At 40.1% G+C, this 20,885-nt stretch overlaps 1 protein-coding gene across 1 annotated transcript in view; it reads left to right on the top strand.

The window, feature by feature from the left end:
• Positions 1-20,885, top strand: part of LOC134532565 (zinc-regulated GTPase metalloprotein activator 1-like) — a 315,459-nt gene that overhangs the window by 269,665 nt on the left and 24,909 nt on the right. The window lies entirely within an intron of this gene.

The following is a 20,885-nucleotide window of genomic DNA, read 5'->3' as shown; positions in this document are numbered from 1 at the left end:
CACCCCTCTTTCCCCTCCATGCCTCGGGGTGTGGAGGCAGCAGCGCAGAAGCTTCCGTGGGAAGTATGTGTGCCGTTGATTCATCGAGAACACGTAGAGCACAGCTCCAGACAACTTACCCTGTGATTTTTTTGACGTGATAACGTCTTATAAATCGATGAACGCCGGCTGCACGCAAGAAAAATTGTCACGTTCCGCCTGAGCCGAGCGTGCAAGAACCGGCCAACCACCGTGCGAGAAAATCTTCCATAATATCAAACAGGTTAAGGCGGGCTTTTTAACTAATTGTTCGTGTTGTTTCTAATCAAACAAATTATTGAAATTAAATTTGCAAAAACTGTAAATAATATTTTAAAATTAAAAAGTATGCAATTTTTCACCAATGTTTTCTTATGACGTTATCACCAAAAATTATTGTCCGTAAACCGACTTTACAGACAACCCTCCTTTTTTTCTTGACCTAAATTCTAAGTGTGTTCGGGAGGGGTCTGGGTAGGTGCGTCTCTGGCCGAAGCTTCTACACCTAAAACTGCAGGGTTGTAGCCACGGAGGAAGGGTAGCATGCAACATATAGGTACTAGGAAGGCATCGGCCAGCGATGGCAGCGGTTGATGCCGTGGCCAACTCCGCTATCTTAACTCGCGACTGTACCCAGTTAATTTGGGCCTAGGTGAAACCTGCGTAGACACAGGGAAAACCCTGGATTCATTAATGCGTAGAGATCTGCAAAATTTGCGGATTCATTTCGTTATATGCTACAATTCAAATAATTATACCTTAAGGAAATTGGTTCACTGTTAATCTGGAGTAATGAGGGCCAATTAGAGACCCTCACTCATAGAAGTGTCGAATCACAGACACTCAGTCGAGACGACTCACAAGTCAGCAGCCAATGAACAGGTAGTATTTTCCCGAGTGTGTAGAGTGTAGTAGAGTCTATCCTGGAGGTCATTGAATCCGCGAATTTTGCAGGTCTCTATTAATGCGGCGTTAAATTATTGCAAGCATTACGCAGGCGGGTTCATCACATGACAAGGCAGAAGAGTTGGTTAGGGACAGAAGGTCCCAACCATGCTGTGGTCGGGAGCTTGGACCTTGCGGTCCGCATTGGTGTGTGTGTTTTTTTTTTTTTTTTTTTTTTTTTTTGCGCGACTGGGTTGGTCCCAACGGCGTATGCGCCTGTGGTCATCATTCAACTGGATATCGTCAGTTACTTATTCCTTTAAAATTATCGGTAGAAGATCAAACATATATATATTATTGATATTGTTTTTGTCAACTAATTTCGAACAAAATTTAATTTGTAGGCTTCGAGATACTGAAAAAAACCGGGAGATGTTCGTTCGTTCAGCCATTATTTTGAGAATGAACTTGTTAACCTGGTCGTGTTTCCAGTGACTGCCATCTAGCGTCTGCGGAGGGTAATCTTATGTTCGGTTGTGAGCTGCAGGAGACCCAGTGCGGACCAGCCCCCCGCTCCTCGCTCGTCGATCGTCGCCAGACCGGCGCAAACACGTCAGTCCTCCTTCGACGCCCGCCTCCCTCCCTCCCTCCCTCCCGACAGGTCCGTCCAACCGGCGGGCAGCACTCACCTGCGCAACCGCCCCAGGAGAAATAATTACCGGGTGTTTTCAACAGACCTGGAGCGCCGTCTCTCGGCGGCCACGGAAATAACTCACCGCACCACGCGCACCAAGTAGGCCCTACTTCGGGGCCGTCGCCTGGACGGGAATACTTCTTCTCACAGACGAGAGAGCCAAACGAACGATCTTGCATCTTCGGTTTTTTTTTTTGTTCATTGTAAATAAATATGGCGGTGTTGATAAAAGGATACTAATGGTCAATTAGTAGAGACCGGAAAAATTCGCGGATTCATTTCGTGATAGGCTGAAATTCAAACATGTGTACAATTCTGCTGGTTCTGCTCTATTGGCTCGCAGTTTAACTGGAGCTCTCTGGGCCAATGAGAGACTATCGACCAAAGAAGCGTCGAATCACAAGCTACCCAGTGGAGACGACTCACAATTTAGTACCCAATGAACACGCGTGTTTACTTGAGAAATGCAGAGGATAATGGAGGCTAGCTTAGAGGTCATTGAATCCGCGAATTTTTCTGGTCCCTATCAATTAGGTTAAGTTAGCTACATTATAAATACTTTAAAACATTGTGGACGGTTGATTTGGTTAGGATAGCTACATAAAAGATACGGAAAAAAAGGCATGAACTTCGGGGAACTTCGGGTTTTGGCTCTCTCGTCTGTGAAAAGAAGGCTTCCCCCATACCTGGACGGCCACTGGGTGGCTGGTCCCATAGAACAAGGAGGGAGCGTAGAGGCAAGACTCCCAAACTGGAAACTGAAACCATGTTGCGCGCGACATCTGTCGTGTGGGCCCATAACTACTAGCAAAAAATAAATAAAAAACATGGACGGGTTTTCAAATCCCCAGTGTTAGGTTTATAATGTTAGGTAATTTAACTTGACTAATTACTTGGTAAGAGAAATTTAAAATGTGCGACAAACCCTTAATGCTGTTTTGTAATAATAATAAAAAAAAAAATTCGTTATAAAAATTAGTGGAAGACAAAAAAAATCTGGTATGCTCGCCCAAAAAATAAGTGGAGAAAAAATATTTCACCGGGTTTTTGTGCTTGGTTTATAGCTTATTCACTACTTCCTAACAATCAATTCAGCTATGCTAGTAACGTGAAATGAAAGCTACTATCTGGCGGGTGGGTCCAAAACTACTTCAGAACACTAGTTAGAGTTTCTCCCCTCGTGTTCGCGCGCGCTCTCGAACGGTGCTTCGGGGGTGGTCGGGTCTCGCCCTGGCGACGACGGCCGAACAGGCGCTAAACGCTCGCGGTAAGCGGCTTAGCGGGCGGGACGCACCTTTGTCGGCGGACCGCGGTCACCCTTGTGTCACCCCCCCACACCGCACCCCCGTGTTCCCGAGGAAGCTAGCTCCAGCTAATCACTGTTCCTCCGGGTCGCTGTGCAGCTTCGCGACCACACAGCGTCCAACGAGACGGACAAGGGACGTTTAGAGACCACTGTCCCTTTCGCCTGCTCCGCGGACAACAAATATCCGAAAATGTTTTTCGAAGCTATACCTACCTCTTTATGCGCGTTATAAAAAAAAATATGAGTATGAATTTTTGCAATGCGCGCGCAGTTTGCTGCACAAGTTGACAGGATAAACAAAGGCTAGGTAAAAATAAAATAAAAATTATACATGTGCTTTTAAATCCTATCTTTTAGTGACTGATATTGAATTCTGATCCATGCAAGTAAAAACATTTATTTATTGTGAATATTAGTGGTATAAATTGTGTTTATAAACGTTTTACAGAGTATTTATATAGGTGAAGTTATGTTTATGTAGGTATTATTTATTTGCAATATAAATTCTTACATTATCATTTAATAAATAATTAAATTAATAAATTAGAACAAATATCCTGCACAGTCATTGATTTATTTTCAATTAAAATCTGTCTAGATTATTTTATTACATTACATAATTAATTTTATACGCGTGTTAGTATTAATATTGAATAATGGGAAATATTTAAAAATATAACTTTATTGAATTTATACTATTATATTATTTGCATGCAAATTTAAATTTGGTTTTTTATCACGCCAAGTAAATATAACTTCTAACGCACGCTCATAATAAGTACACGCGCCTATTTTTTTGCTATAACCGTTAATTAATTTTATAAAATTGTAACAGCGTCATTTCTAAATTCCAAGTTCTTGCCAGTAATTATGTTAGCTCAGTGGCATTTAATATACTGTAAACCCTTTTAAATTTGGGTTAGGTTAGTAAAAATGTGCTTCGGGATGGTATTTTACATGTGAGATATTAATTATAAGGCGTTATTCAGTCATATTTCACAAAGTTTCCCTAAAGAAACGCAATGTGCATTGGAAAAGAGAAAACAATATGTGATAGTTAATGTAAATTATTGTTTCCATGGTTTAAGAATCTAAACTCAGTAAAAAATATTATAAACACACAACCTATTCAATGTTTTTTTTGCGCATTTAATTTTATAGTCATATTCTTATCTTTGCAATGCACAGTGTGGTTTTTCATTAGAGATAGTAATGCAAAACTAATATTTAAAATGTGAAATCCTACCCCGTCGTACGGCTGTCACCGGGTATGCAGGCTGTTGACAGGCTGACTTAGGGTGTTGTCCACATTAAGCTGTTTGCATGTCCGACAGCCAGAGACGTCAGCAGCTGTCCTCTTCGCCTCTGCACGCAACACGCTGAATTATTGCGTAGTTATTTCTCTTACAACGCCTTCGAAACAGTGCGCTGTAGAACACTCGTTCCTACAGAGAACTTTAAATTGTACTGGAAGTCTATATATACGATTTCTAAGCGGACACCTTTTGAAATGTTAACCGGTCTTTTAATAACCTCTTGCATGCGGCAGGCGAACAACGTTTGGCGGGTTCGTGCGCTGCCGTGCAGGAAACGGAACAGGGTGTCGGCAGCGCATAGTGTCGGAGGAGTTTTCGAGGCATGCGTGCTTTCCTACAAAACCCCCTCCCCCCAGCCAGGTCTCCGCCCTCCTGCCAGCTTCCTCACAACCGGAGGAACAGCCCGTATCCCACACAAGCCCTCACTTTCCACCAAATATTTGTGAGTCTCTTTGAAGAGCGTTTACTCGCGCCGCCGCCAGAGCGAGCGTGTCTCTCCGACAGCGAGCCGCCCCGCATACCCCCGGCTGCAAGTCCCCCCAAGTCCCCCCAAGTCCCCCCAAGTCCCCGATTCCTCGGGCTCACTCCGACGAGGCCCGGTGATTGAGAAGACTCATCCATCCCCTCCACGACCCCACGAACCTCCCCTCCCCCCACCCCTTCCACCCCTCACTCCAACAACTACAACAAAAACGCAAAATATACAACCGATTTCTAACCTCCTCTTCTACACGAAACCCTTCGCTTCCTTTAAATAATTTTTCTTTCAAACACCTTTTGAACTCCCGGCGCTCAAAATATTTTCACTGCTTTCTTTCTTCTTTTTTTTTTTTCTATTTCTCTCCTTCCTTCCACTTCCACTTTCCCTCCTTTAACTGCGGCCGCCGTCAGATCATCGTCTTGTTCTTTTCCCTCCGCAGCCCTCTACCCCTCCCCCTTTTTTTTATCTCTCCCTTTCGGGTTTACCCCCTTCACGTCTTAGCTGCGCTACAAATAAAACTACAGCTTGAGGAAGCCCGTGGGTAAACACCAATCCGCTTTCATTTAACGCTGTTTTTCTTACACACCCCCTTTCTCATCCAACATGTTTAAATTCTTCCGCCCTCATAAAAAGCTGAGCACACGGGTCGTACGGCTGACGAAGAGGTTCCTTTAGGGAACAGACGAAGCACTATTGCGACGGATCACGTGAAATATATCTTAACCTACTTTTTTTATTGTTTGGTTACCGTCTAGCAAATGATGTAAGACCTTTCGTCATTACTCCGCTGTTCAGCGCCTGGTTCTAGCATTCGAAACACGAGGCCCGCTACCGCTGCGATAGCACAGTTTGCAGCACATCCTGTGACGGAATTGTCTGATGAAGCAGTCGGTAGGAGCGAGCCAGTTTCCATCGGTATTTGTATTACAAGCTCAACGTCACACGGCATTCGAAAACGATATACATTCTCCATATTATGAAGCCCACCAAATAAAAATAATATCAACACGCTCATAAACTGACTCACTGACTTACTCTGTAACGCTGTATGAATTCTGTTTCATGCGCTTACAGTGTAACATTTCCACTGCTCTTTGCTAACCTGTTCTTCCTAGCATTGCTGCCGAGTCCGTGGCGCAAAGATAATATGCATGTGGGGCATAGCATCATGTTTTTACGAAGCCGATAGTTTCAGCATTTTTCAGGGATAAATTAGCGAGCCGTGGCCTAGTTTTTCACGTTTTTGCAGCTTGTGTCTTTTTAATATAAGTAATTCAAGTTGTTGGCTTTCACTTGCGAACATGAATCTGCCAACCACTGTTGTGTAAATTTTCCAGCGCTAATGATATGATTAAATTTATCGTGAATAGATGTTCAGGCACATTCGAATTGTAGCATGATAATGTTGTTGCGAGCTCTATTTAATTGATAACCTTCATGCAAATCGCACTGCCAATATGGTTGTCATCCTGGTGTGTATTGAATCGAATCCACAGCAAGGAAGATTATTAAATGACGGGAGACAGTTAACACGTAATGTAGTTTTTAAGAGGTTATCATTAAAATTAATTTTTGTAAAATATTTCTTATATATATATATATATATATATATATATATATATATATATATATATATATATATCAGAAATAATTTTCATTTGCACAAAATTAAAATGAATTGATTTCTTATTAATATTTCGTGTATGTTAAATTAAAGTGTTTGTTACATTCATCATTTTTCAAGGGCGCCTTAGGCTCTTTACAAAAACTAACTAGTTTTATATATTACCGAACGCAAAGCCACTAGATGCCACTACTAGTTTGACGCACTTTAAAACGTACAGCCAGGTTCACTGGCATCACTTTTCTCGTGTGTTTCTTAACAGTTTCCCATATCGACCCTATTAACAACATCTGGTTTAACTGCACACGATAATTGATAGAGACCGGAAAAATTCGCGGATTCATTCGGCGATAAGCTAGAAGTCATATACATATAGACCCCCCTACCTTTTAGATGATTTTGCTATTGGCTTACTGTTCATCTGGACGAATCTCAACCAATTTTAAACCTCCAACCAAAGAAGGATCGAATCACAGACAAACCAGCTGAGACGACTTACAAGTCAGCAGCCAATGAACTGGCGTTATTTGGCCGAGTGTACAGGGAAATGTGCAGTCTATCCTGAAGACCATTGAAACCGCGAATTTTTCCGGTCTCTAATAATTAGAGACCCGTAAAATTCGCGGGTTCAATGACCTCCAGGATTGACTCCAATATCCTCTACACACTCAGGCAAATGCCAACTGTTCATTGGCTGCTGACTTGTGAGTCGTCTCGACTGGGCGGCCTGTGATTCGACACTTCTATGAGTGAGGGTCTCTAATTGGCCCTCAGTCCTCCAGATTAACAGTGAACCAATGACATAAGCAAAACTAAGGTATAATTATTTGAATTTTACCATAACACGAAATGAACCCGCGAATTTTACGGGTCTCTACTAATAATTGACCGTCGGCGCGGGGTCGATGTATCGAAGCACCGCCGAGGAGCGCGCGACTTGCGCCGCTGTTGCGCGCGGCCCGCGCCTCCCTCCCCTCGCGATGGTCCCCGCGGGCAGGTGTGATGTCGCGACGGCGACCAATCAAAACGATCCGCTCTCTAGCCGCGCACAATGGGGTGGTTTATTCGTCGGGTGTAAGGGAGGTGGGGTGGTGGCGGCACAATAGCCCGTCAGCTCTCGCCAAAGAGAGCCGGCAGTTTTATATATATATTTTTTATACCGTTCGGCGTGGCGGGAGGGGGGTGGGGGGTGGGTTGGCCTCAATGGAGTCGCTAGGCGAGGGATAATATTGGGGATCAATCTCCCGGTCGAAGGGGCCCGTACACGGGGGGGCCCATGAATACTGATTCCCGCGTGTCGCCTCCCTCCCTCTTCAGGTTATGCTAATGCGACACGCGGCAAGCAGCCCTCTCCCCGAGAAAGTTTTAAATGGAGATATCGGAACCCGTCCGGCGACCCCTTACCCCCACACGGCTCCTGTACCAACCCTTGTAAGCTAATGTTATGCCAGCGCTCAAGAAGGTTATGATGGCCGCGACCACCGCTGGTCTATCTCTCTCTCTCTCTTTCTCTCTCTCTCTCTCTCTCTCTCCACAGGGGAAGGAGAGGGGGGAGGGACTAATATTAGTCCTGGGGCACGAGAAGTAATTCCTCCGCCATTGTCTGAGCTGGCGACCACCGGGCGAAACCCGTCCTCCGAGTATCTTTGACGCGAGGGGTCGCCCCTGACCGGGCGATGACAGTTACGTCCCGTCTGCAACATTCTCGATCTCACTCTCCACGGGGGGAACTATTTCCTTGTTTGTGATGTGTTAACATCTCACCTCCCAGCATGCCGCGTCTGGTAGGAGTCATGTCGTGGATGGAACAGAAGTGCTGCCATCTGCGGCGGACGGACGGCGCGAACCAAGGTCCACAAAGCTAAAAAAAGGAAAAAACTGTACAGTGTTAAATGATTTAATAGCCAACGAGATGGGCAGTATTTCAATAAAGTTCCTTGTCGATAATCAGGTCCAAAACTGGGGTTGTTATTTTTTGACGTGGAAACGTCTAATAAATCGATGAACGCCGGCTGCACGCACGAAAAAGTGTCCCGTTACGCACATTGTCCCGTTACGATGTGTCCCGTTACGCCCATGGTACGCTTGCGCCGCATCTATCTCTCTTCCACTCGATTGGAACAACCATCGATTTGACTTTTTCGAGTCACATTAAACTTGAAACACTCCCAATCGTTTCCTACTTTTCCTATCATCGTCCTATCCTTAACAGAATAACAGAGATTGGAAGAAGTTAAATAGCAAACATGTATAAAAGTTATAGTTAAAAAAATCTCTTCGTTAAAGTAATAAACATATTTGAATTAATGAGTGCAAATAAAAGTAAATTTTTCAATTAAATTGTAGATTTCGTTTCACTCCTTTGTCTCCATACAAAATAGTGATAATTCAATAAAAATGATTCAATTTTATTCATAAAAGTATTCAATCATATCATCAATGTTTTGTTATGACGTTTTCACGTTAAACTATCGTCCGTAAACCGACTTTACAGACAACCAATTTTTTTTTTAAGTCTTTAATTCGCTTTTAGTTTAACCTTTTGCTCTGCAAATCGAATGATTCTATAGTCGACGTAGCTGTTCCGGCCTCGAATTCTAGCGGCGGGTGCAGAAAATACGTGTCATTCGCGCCAGGAGATGTAGTTGAAAACACAATTTGAGAATTTTATTACTTTTTTTTCGTTACTTATTTTAAAGGATATTTCTAAATTTTGAACCTGATAGCTCCCTTACATTTGTTTTTCTGCCGCAAATATTTTCAAACAGATGTTTCCTTTGTGTAATATCGTGGGTGTAAAAAGGCGCCCGGGTGTTTTCAATTATCATCACTTGCGAGCCTTTTTTATAACCGTGATATTACACAAAGTGAATATCTGTTGAAAATATTTGTGGCAGAACATCAAATGTTATGAGTAAAATATTTTATAAATAGCCTTTAAGTACAAATAATGGCAATAGAAAAACTAAAAACTAAAAGTCATGGCGTGTGAGACGGAGCTAGAATAAAACGTCACCCGTGAAAATCTGGCGTCTAAAACAAGCGTAAGCCACGAAGGAAGAAATTCACCTGACCAATCAGAATGAATTATTCACGTAATCATTGCCTGTTCTGTGTTTCAATGCGTATTGTCTTGTTTTCGTAATATGAGTCAATTTTTGATACATCCTAGGTGTGAATTTCATGAATACAATCTTTTTTTTTTTATTTGGGTTTTATTTTCCCGTGTTCTGCTTGCTCCTCAATGCTTCCATTTAGTGAACTGAAAATTTTCGTTGTTCGATCAGGGAATCAGTTCTGACGGCAGAAGCAAATGAGGTCTAAACATTTCCCACACATGCTTTACAAATATTTGAAAACTTGCAAAAATATGGAACCAATTTTTCATGTTATTTTTCGTTATATTTTATCAAGTTTTCCTCTCTAATTCAAGAATGAACCACCCTTAAGTTTATCATAGATCTCTGGAGAAGCAATTAAAAATTGTTATTCCAGGGAACATAAGAAGCCATTAATTTAAAAAAATTCTAATATTCAGAAGAAACAGAATGTAAAATGAAACTAATATTACAAATTCATAACATTGTTGGGGAAATACTTTTCCCTTGGGTTATCTTAGAGTAAAGAAAACTGTTGGAGCTCTAGAAAACCCGGCATTCTTCCTGTGCGAGAACACTTAACAGGCATTATTAATATATTATATACAATATATTGAAGCTCATCACTGACTCACTGACTAATCTGTAACGCTGTGAGATATGCATCAGGAGTCTGAGGCCGGCATTCTGCATTTTGCTGTTTTACACACTTTCATAATTTTTTTATATAGGGCTATATGCTAAAAAGTGCATTTGAAATTTTCACCAAAAGAAGCTAAAGAATTTTTTTTTTATTTTTGTAAGTTTTTAATGATTCCTTTACGTTTCTAAAGTGTTTGATTAACTTCGCAAAGTAAGTAAATATTCAGTTTATTCCTGACAAATCAATTTTTTTTATTTTTCAAGGTTTTCGTTATACCTAATTCATTAAAGATTATTATTGAATGAGACAATTCACACGCAATGTAGTTTTTCATGGGGTACTTCATTCAAAAAATTTTATAGGCATATATATAAATATAATATCACACACACATACACATATACGCAATAAATATTTTTTATTTGCTCAATATTTAAATTAATAGAATTTTTTAAAATCAATTTTACGTGCATATTGGATTAATTTTGTTTGTTGCATTCATAATTTTTTCAACGGTCGCCTCAAGCCCCTTACAACTAACTGGTATGTATATATATATATATATATATATATATATATATATATATGTATATATAAATCCAGTGTCCTCATGTTTGTTTCCAGTGAACTCTTCACCAAGTCAACCGATTTCGATGAAAATTGGCATTTATGTGTAATTTTTCCCAACTTGAGAGATAGGATAGTTTTTATTTCGATTAATGGTCTTAATTATTTATAATTAATAATAAACTGATTATCAATACTGATTGGTGTTTAAGCCCGGGAAACAGTGGGTACATCGTCTCCATGACAACGTTGCGTGCTCGAGAGTCGGGAAACCATCGGTGCTATTCGTTTTTCCTTCGGTACATGAGAAAGCATTGTATTAAGTTTTTGTCAAAATTAATTAATTTTCATTTTATTTCATTTATTATAACTGTAAATAAGAGATTTGGTTTCATTTTTTCCCCTATTAATACAACCGTGCGAAGCCGGGTCGGGCAGCTAGTGTATATATATATCTATATATTTGATGAACTCAGAGTTCGCGCAGCAGTCCAGAGCCGGCGGGCAGTGAGTGTTGCGTCACGGAAGCACTCTGGTTACCTGGACGCCGCAGCGAGAAGGCCCTCCCCCTCCCCTCCACGGTGTCGTGTAAGCCAAGACGCCCGACTGGCGTCGGAAACCTCACGGCGACGTCTTGACCGCGGCTCAAATCCCGGCGCGGGGAGAAGCCCCTGGTTAGGCGACCGACGCGCGCCTTCTAGTGCTTCGCCCCCCTACAGCCCCCAGCCCCTCCGGGCCGGTGCGCGGTTTGTTCAGGGAAAGGCAAATGTTATGCGACCCCGGCGAGGATTTGCCGGCCCGTGTGCCGTGAGGTGTTCCGAGGACAGCACACCTGACTCGCCGATAGGCCGCCGCCAAGGGCTTAAACAGCGACCATGTGTAATCATACAGTTAGGGACCGGAAAAATTCGCGGATTCAATGACCTCTAGGATAGCCTCCATTATCCTCTGCATTTCTCATGTAAACACGCGTGTTCATTTGGGTACTAAATTGTGAGGCGTCTCCACTGGGTAGCTTGTGATTCGACGCTTCTTTGGTCGATAGTCTCTCATTGGCCCAGAGAGCTCCAGTTAAACTGCGAGCCAATAGCAGAACCAGGCAGAATCGTACACATGTTTGAATTTCAGCCTATCACGAAATGAATCCGCGAATTTTTCCGGTCTCTGCATATAAGCTTAGTTAATGAATGTCCTTTCCGTGAAACGGATTTGAAAAAAAAAAGTGGTGTTGCTTATTTACTTTGAAAAACGTGCTTGTCACAAGCAGTTAAAAAAAAGAGGGGGGTTTGTCTGTAAAGTCGGTTAACGGACGATAATTTTACTTGATAACGTCATAAGAAAACATTGATGAAAAATTTGCATACTTTTTAATTTTCAAATATTATTTACGGTTTTTGCAAATTTCATTTAAATAATTTGTTTAAATATAATCACAAACAATTAGTTAAAAAGCCCGCCTTAACCTGTTTGATATTATAGAAGATTTTTTTCTCGCACGGTGGTTGGTCGATTCTTGCACGCTCGGGTCAGGTGAAACGTGACAATTTTTCGTGCGTGCAGCCGGCGTTCATTGATTTATAAGACGTTATCACGTCAAAAACTAAGAGCTATCTCTCTTCATCCATTACACAGAGAAAGGCTTGTTTGCCTCAACAAAATATTTGTTTTTTATATGCAGATAGAAATATTTTGTAATAGGAAAGATATTTTCGACCCAAAAAATTATAGGATATTGTCAACTCAACTGTATGTTTGGTTAGGTGTAACAAATAAGTTTATTTTTTAACTAATCAAATTCGGTTAAGCTAACAACATATTTTTTTTTACAGCAAGTAGATATTTGTGTAGCCATATACAAACAAATATTAGTTTGATTTAAAAAAAAATTCTCTCTGTGTACTTAAAGTATGCATACAACTTTTCAAATCCCACATTTCAACAAAAACATCCAAAGACTATAAACGTTAACGTGGCCATTCCTTGTAAGGTATCCAATTAATTACTTTAGCAACAGAATTGTAATTTTCGTCCTATCGAGTTAAACTCACGCCTAAAAAAAATGTATATATTTAAAATCTACCCACGACCCCCTTCTCCTGGCGGCCCTGTTTATTCGAAAACATGTTACCGAAGAGCGAGTGTGTAGTTTCTTTTCGCCAATCTGGGGACGAGTGTATGTATAACAACGATATATCGATATATCGGAAGTACAGATATTGTTCAGGATATCGATAACTTTGTATCGATATTTTAGTGGCGTTATTTTATTGGATATCGATATTTCGTTCCCATAATATCGAATTTGAAAAAAAATTATAAGTAAAACAATCATAAGGATTATCTATACATAAATAAATCTGACAGAAATATAGTACAAGAATAAAAGCGTAGATAACTGAAAAATAAATTCTTCTAAGTTTGACAAAAAATAAGAATATATTTATGCTAGTTTCAAATGATTATAATTAAATTACCAATAGCAGGTTTCGCTTTTCCAGCTACATCAAATATAAGTAATTTTTCAGTTTTTTTTATTAATCATTATTCTCTTTTCTACTTTTTTGGCTTCTTTTTCGCTTCAAATTTCAGAAGTCTATAACAATAACAATCCATAAATATTACTTTAAAAAAACAAGGCTGGAGGAAATAATAGCAAATAATAAAAAATTGAAAAATAAAAAAAATATATATTGTGGTGCATCAGGAAAACCGGAACGCCAATCTTCAGCTTCATTTTGTAGGACGGCAGGTAACCCCTAGTCAAGACGTGACGGACGCACCAAACGATAGCGCGTTACAAATTCAAGGCAACGTTAATATTGACGAAATTCTACAATAAAATGTTGTTAGCGCCTTTACTTCGCTAGCAGCCGCGAGCTTCACTAAGCGGATGGGTTTTGCCGAGAAGGATAGGAAGTTGCCAGACCTTACTGTATGACCGTGTGGCGACATATAACAATGACAAAAACTCCTTGTTTATGTGTTTATGACCTACCTCCTATGATTTTCTGATATAAAATTAAGTATACTTTTTTTTCACTTCCTTATGGATTGAATTAATGGATTATAAGCAGTCTATGTCACTCTCTGACCCATAAACTATATATATAGTTTATGGGTATATATATGCAAATAAGGCATGTCTATCCGTTGCTACGTGAAAGAAGGACAAACGGAAAAAAACACACTTTCGCATTTATAATATTAGTAGGGATTAAAAGAGATGCCTTTCTCTATGGCCGCCAAGTAAAAAAAAAAATGTGGACAGACCGCACTAGGAATATCTTGAGCAGTTTTTCAAATCGCATATTGTTGTTTCTGAAGCTCTGCACACCGAGTGTGTGTCCGGGCACACGGGGGCCTGAACCTGCTTGTACATCAGGACTCACTCAGCAGTTGGTAACAGTTGTCACAGAGCCGTCACGCTGCAGTCTGGGCTGTCACGCCTCGACCAGACTCTATGCGTACCCGTGTCATGTCCTTTTTTTTTCAACGGCTACTTCTTTTTCTTTCGCTTGTGTTCTACTTGTGCGGTAACGCCTGCTCATTTAAAATGACTTCTTGTGCCAACAAGACACTAATAGAATTTACCGTGCAAGTGATTTCCCAGCGCTAGATTGCTGTTGTTTAGAAAACTCTGACCTATTCGGATGCTAGAGAAACGAGGTGATTTTTTTCCCTCCCAACGATCTCTCAAGGTAAACAAAAAAAAAAAAGGAATTGTGTGTGCGGCGCGTTTTCAAATTAATCACGACGTAAGCATGTCGTTTCGCCCTGTCGACTTTTTTTTTTTTACTTCTTTTTCTGCGGTTCATTTTTACTTTTTGCTCTGCACGCATCACTTCCGAGTCTTACTCGTCTCTTTTATCTCCCTTTCTCTGTCTCTTACCGTGCCACTTTTTACGCCTTTTTACCCCCCTCCCCCAACCCTAACACCACCTCAGACTTCTTTTATCTACCCCTGCCCGGGTCGATGAATCGTTTTAGGGCGGTCGCGTTCCTTTTGTCGCGACTGTGGTGACATCTCGCGCCAACTGCTGGCACTTCCAGGCCGTGGATTGCCTCTCATTTGTTTCGCCGCGTCCCATTGGCTGCGCGGGTCGTTCGTTAGCTGCGAGACAGATGGCCAGCCAGCCATGATGCGGCTGACACCTTCTTCTTCCCTCCTTCCTGATTTAAGCCTTCCAAAGTCGGCCGACTTAACCCCCTGAGATTTCAGACGCCACAAATATTCCCGTTAATATCCAAACAGTTAAACTGTCGCTTTATTCACGAACGAAATCCCCCGTTCCTCTAACAGCGGAGGAAAAAAACAAAACAGAATGACTTTGTGTAGAGGAAGAAAAACACTACAAATTGATGGGCCAGTATTTTTGAACATCAAAAAGTCAGCTGCTATAACTCACGCCATATACCTGAGTCTGTTTTATTTTATACAATATTTATTTAATATAAACTGGAAAACTTAAGGTACAAAATGGCAGGGTTATGTCACAGCATTATTTATTCAGCAATGCAGACGAGAAGTCATTAGATTTCTAGCGGGTGAGCATGTAAGAGTTACAATTTCTACTCACACTAAACAAAATCGTGTTTGAAACTGATGGTTACTATATATAGTTTTATATATAGTTGATAATAATCATAATGTTGATTCTAGCGTATAATAATCCATAAAATGCCTCAAAACACATACAAGTATATATTTACATTGGCTTGTGAATGTAACCATAGAACGCGAATAATACATATTTCGTTGTTATGTTTATTGCAACCAAATTCACACGATATTTTATCATTAGTTTCGTGTATTCTCGTTCTTTTTCGTGCTTTACCTTTGACATTATTCGTCGAGTATGGCATGCAGACTTTTTACAATCTTTTTCAAACAATATTTCACAAGCGAAATGAAACAACGCGAGAAAAATGTTTGCTTGGATACAACTGATTTTTAAATTAAAATATATATTAAAATAACAACACTGGAACCATTTCAATGACGGTTTAAGATATTATAAAAATGGTTTTATTTGCCGTAAATAGAAATAAAGTATAATAAAACGAAAAAAAATTGCTTATAGCGTTCTATTACAGTTATGTTGTTTTTAGTATACATTTATGTAAAAACAGTAGTGTAAACGATTGTAAAAATGTATTCGTTGGTAAATTGGTGCCTGTTTCAAAAGAATCTACGTAAACATTTACTACTGACTGGCTGTTTTCAAAGATTCGTGAAACTATCTTAGTGATAAGAGAAGCGTTTTCTTTTTCTCCTTTCAAAAAGGCTGCCGTTTGGTTTATCTGGATTGAAAAAATTGAAAAAAAAAAAAAAAAACAGTTCTGGTTCAAACATTACAATAAAATTGGACTTGTTATTTTAAAGAAATTGCCCCCCCCCCCCCCCCCCCACATCTTATCTTCAGGGAGAACTATAGTTGTTTGCGTGACTGTACGGTGGGTTTATTGATACACACACTCGCGATGTTGACATCGTACAGTATGTTGCAAAACAACGTCGACTCTCCACGCAGTGGTGTCGCCTGAATGTCAGGCATCTCGCGTGACGCGGCAGTGTTGCGGGCTGGCCTACCAGGGCGGGACGACTGGAAAACCCGATGCACACGAGCATGCCGCCAGATGTGACTATGTGAAACGCGAAGTTGAACTCGTTGAAGGCGAACGTTAGCACACGCACACATCCAGTGCAAATTTTAGCTTGTTTAATATGTCTGACTGTATTCATAAAACAGAAAATAAATTATACATATTTATATTATATTATATTGTATATCATGCTGTTGCACCACATTCTCTTGTATCACAGCATAACAAGTGCGTCGCTCACAAATAATTGTTCACTTTTAATTATAATTCGAATTTTTATTTCAAATAATAACGGTTTTTTAATTTTATTTGAACCTTTTCTAACTCCATTAACTATATTAACGCTTTTTAGGAAACTGTAGGTAAAATCTTATATAAAAAGGGTAAAGGAGGAGTCCGAGAAATCTTAGTGTCATTACATTGGGGTGGGGATTCATAAATTGCCAAAATCATCCTTACGTAATTAATGAACTGCCCCTAACGTCTAACGCGCGTACATGAGTAACCGCACCATTTTTTTTCCTTTTGTTTTTTGATCAGGTATTTATAACTTATTATATTCAACAGTAAAAGATTAGGTATTTTTTAATGATTAAGATCTGGTGTTATGTTAATAACTCATGGTCTTACAGTAGACGCCTTTGTTTATGTGTGTTACAGAAACTGGGTGGTGAAAAAATAACTAAAGCTCTTTATTTTCAGTTTGAAAAAGTTCCTTCCAAAATATTATAATCAATATAAAATATAGGTATAACAATCCCAGGATGGCGACTCAGTCTTTAATTATTTAAATTTTTGTAAACGTAAAAAAAATATTATTCCAACGTTCTCTGTCTCTCTCTCTCTCTTTTTCTTGGCGTGCTAAGAGAGAGACGGGAGTAGAGAGAAAAGGAAGAAATCTAGTGCTGCGATACAAAAATGTTGACTTTAAGCCGCCATGATTTATTACCCTCTGTGATTTTATTTTCGTGGGAGGTGGGGGAAAAAAGACACATCCCGCGCTGCTAGTAGTGATAACACAGCTGTAAACTCTTAGATAAGAGGCGAGGAATGCACTCGAACCGGTACGGACGTACGACGCGGCAGGTGAACGAGTTCTGTGCTGACGTTCATAACCAGTAAATATTTTTTAATGTTTACTTTTTTAATGGGTTAGTGGGACATAGGCTACGAAATAGCTAAGAGATGGCACTTATTTCAACACCTCCGTATGCCAGACTCATAATTTGCCTTCGATTTTCTCCAAAGTATTAAGTTTTAACGTCATTTCTCACATTTAGGATATATTACATGAAAGCAAAACAGCTTTCTTCAAAATTTTAGTTTAAATAAAGTTATTTTTGAACTCGTATGTATTAAATTTAATTTATAACTCTGTGAACAGAGAACATTTTTTTTTTTTTATGAATTCATACAATATGACCACGCCAGAAGAACAATTAAACAAAGCTAGAGACAGAGCGAGGGTGTATTTAAGACACGTGATGCTTATAAGCTTTTTTTGTTTCCCAAATAACATCAAGCTCGGTGTTCGAATCCAGGTCAGCAAACCAATATACGATTGTGCGACTACTAAATACTTGTCTCATTTCAAGACACAACATTGAAAAAGTGTTTGTTGGTGTTATTTACTTTATCAGGGTGTCCCCATTCTGAAAAGTCAGAGAAAAGTCAGAGAAGTTGGAATATGTAAGGGAAAGTTAGAGATAGTTTACTTTAAATCCTGGAAAAGTCGTGAGAATTCCCCAGGGATAGTAATTTGAGGAGCGGGAAATGTCATGTTCCAGTCTACATTCACACAGACTGTGAAAGAATTTTTTTTTTCAGATGCTGCTTTAGTGCAGTCATACTCACAATAAAATGGTGTATATGCAATATTATGTTTCAAATGAAGAAAATTAGGCCAGCTTTGAGGATTATGGTGGCAGGATTACGGTTATTTATTTAATAAAATCGCAAAATATGTAATTTTTTTATTTTAAAATATTCAAGGAAATTAAAAATTTGTGTCAGGTAAACTCAGGGACAAGACAGGGATATTTTATTACAGGTTAGTGTGACAACACTATCTACAATAAAAAAATATATCGGTTAAATAAAGGAATGCAGTGTAAAAAAAAGTAGGAATTTAGTTATTATTTATCCAAGTGTCTCATCGTGCTATAATTATCGCGCAGGGGACTGCCAGTCATGGCAGTTTCAGTTGGCTAGCTGTTGAGGTTTTAAAATATCATGGAATTTGTATGTTCACGTTTAAATTCATTTTATGATACTTCTTTGTTTGTGAATTTAAAAATCATGGTCTGTGTCAATTATCTTCTTTACCTTTAAAATTTTTATAAAAAAACTTAGGTATTTGTTAAAGTATAAATCGCATATTGGCTGGTTTGTGTCCCCTCAATTGAACAAGTTCTGCTTGCGAATCGCCGACCATTGTTGGCCTGTGAAAGACTAAAGTTGGTCTATAGCTTACAGTAGTCTATGGTTCTAGTGTGTCGTATGCTTCGCGCCGTACCGCACGTGTACCATAATCCTCTTACTGACAGTTGGCAAGCCAGTGCCCTCCGACTGTGTTTTAGTTCTTGCGATTGTGTACCGAAATTCTGAAGCCTGTTCTGCACGGACGTCCTATCTCAGTGCTTCGTGCCACGCAGTGCCGTACCGTAATCCCCACACAGGCTCGCGGGCTGTACGACGGCGAGTGTACCGTAGTTCTCGCGGCGCCGAAAGGCAAAAAGACGGCGAGCGTACCCTAATTCGTGCGGCGCCGAAAGGTGAGAATACGACGAGCGTACCGTAGTTCTCGCTGCGCCGAGCGGCAGGAAGAAGGTGAACGTACCGTGGTTCTCGCGACGCCGAGCGGCGGGAAGACGGTGAGCGTACCGTAGTTTACAGGTGCCGAGTGGCAGGAATACGGTGAGTGTACCGTAGTTCTCGCGGCGCCCAGCGGCGGGAAGACGGCGAGCCACGAGAGGAGTTGAAACTTTTTTTTACGGGCGAACGCGGCGTTATCTGCGCGCTCGAACAAGCCCCGCGGACCGTAAAAACCCCCGATCCCCCGGCGGCGTTGTTTGCGCTCGAGGGGCGTAAATCAGCGCCAACCCTTCCTTTCCCGGAGGGAGGGTGTAAAATAATAAATAACCAGCGTCTCCGCGGCGTGTGTGCGCGCCAGGACAAATGTTTGCGAGCCGTTAGCGGGCGATACCCACGCAAGAACCGGCCCTGTGAAAATGTTGAGATAGTCGTGTTTGGAGCGGAGGGGAGGTTCTGAGGACGTTCTTTGTCTTCGCTTGAGGCTTTGCACACTTTAACTGTTCCGAACAAGTTTGGAATTCCTTGCACGTGGTCCTCGTCGAGGTAGACGTAGGTACATCCGGTGTAAGCTGTGCACTCACTGTATCGGGCACTCACTTAACATGTAAACACATGTAAACAATTCTTGAGAGATAAATAGAGACCGGAAAAATTCGCGTATTAATTTCGTGATAGGCTGAAATTCAAACATGTGTACAAATCTGCTGGTTCTGCTATTGGCTCGCAGTTTAACTGGAGCTCTCTGGAATAATGAGAGACTATCGACCAATGAAGCGTCGAATCACAAGCTACCCACAAGCTACCTCACAATTTAGTACCCAATGAACACGCGTGTTTACTTGAGAAATGCAGAGGATAATGGAGGCTATCCTAGAGGTCATTGAATCCGCGAATTTTTTCCGGTCCCTAGAGATGAAGTTACTCAATGTATAAAATAATTGTTGTATTCTTCCTCCCACTAGACCGAAATAACCATCTTCGAGCTTCTTCAAACATATTGTTCCCACATTAATAGACGATTATGTTCATTTCCTTGCCGACAATTATCGATCCATGAAACATGCGCGTCCGGAGTGGATACGGTATTTCTAAATACGATGATGGTGAAGGTGAGGTAAAACAAAATACTTGTTCATATGTGACCAAACGGATATCGATCGTAGTTGTAGATACAATATAGTTTGTTTGCTTAACCATATTTAAAACTAAACAAAATCGATATATACTTAGCAAATAAGTCTTTGTTACCACAATTTTAATACTGTGTCAGAAAAATCGACCTTAAAAAAATATGTTTAGTCAGTGTGTGAGCGATAGTCTTCGTGAAGGGAATAAACACTTTGGGTGTAGGTACAGGGTTAAATGGTGGGATTTAGTTACTTTGATTTAGAATGATGAAAACTATTATTTTCTTGAAAAACGTTTGAATATATTAAAACCCCTTAAAAACATAGTTAAATTTATAACTCTCAAAAATGAGATCTAATATAAGTAAAGGTACTTTAAATCTTGTTTGTGAGTTTAAAATGTACGCATAAAATCCACAATTTTAAATATGCTTTTACACCATACATCCTTCAATATATTTAAAAATTTCATGATAATAGACTACATATAAAAATTGGTTTTTCACGACATTGTTGATTCAGCGTAGATGAAGTTATTTATATATTAATTCATTAAGGTGAAACTTAAAATATGTATAAAGCAATAGATGTCATTTATATTAATTCCAAAATTGAAATAAATTAACTTCAGCCTTCGTTGGCAGGTTTGGCCAAAACAAACCAAAACATTCACGCGGAAAGAATAATTAAAACTTTTGCTTAGGGAAT

Source organism: Bacillus rossius, chromosome 6 (genome assembly GCF_032445375.1).
Source record: "Bacillus rossius redtenbacheri isolate Brsri chromosome 6, Brsri_v3, whole genome shotgun sequence".
Taxonomy (NCBI): domain Eukaryota; kingdom Metazoa; phylum Arthropoda; class Insecta; order Phasmatodea; family Bacillidae; genus Bacillus; species Bacillus rossius.
This window is presented reverse-complemented; position numbering and strand designations above follow the sequence as displayed.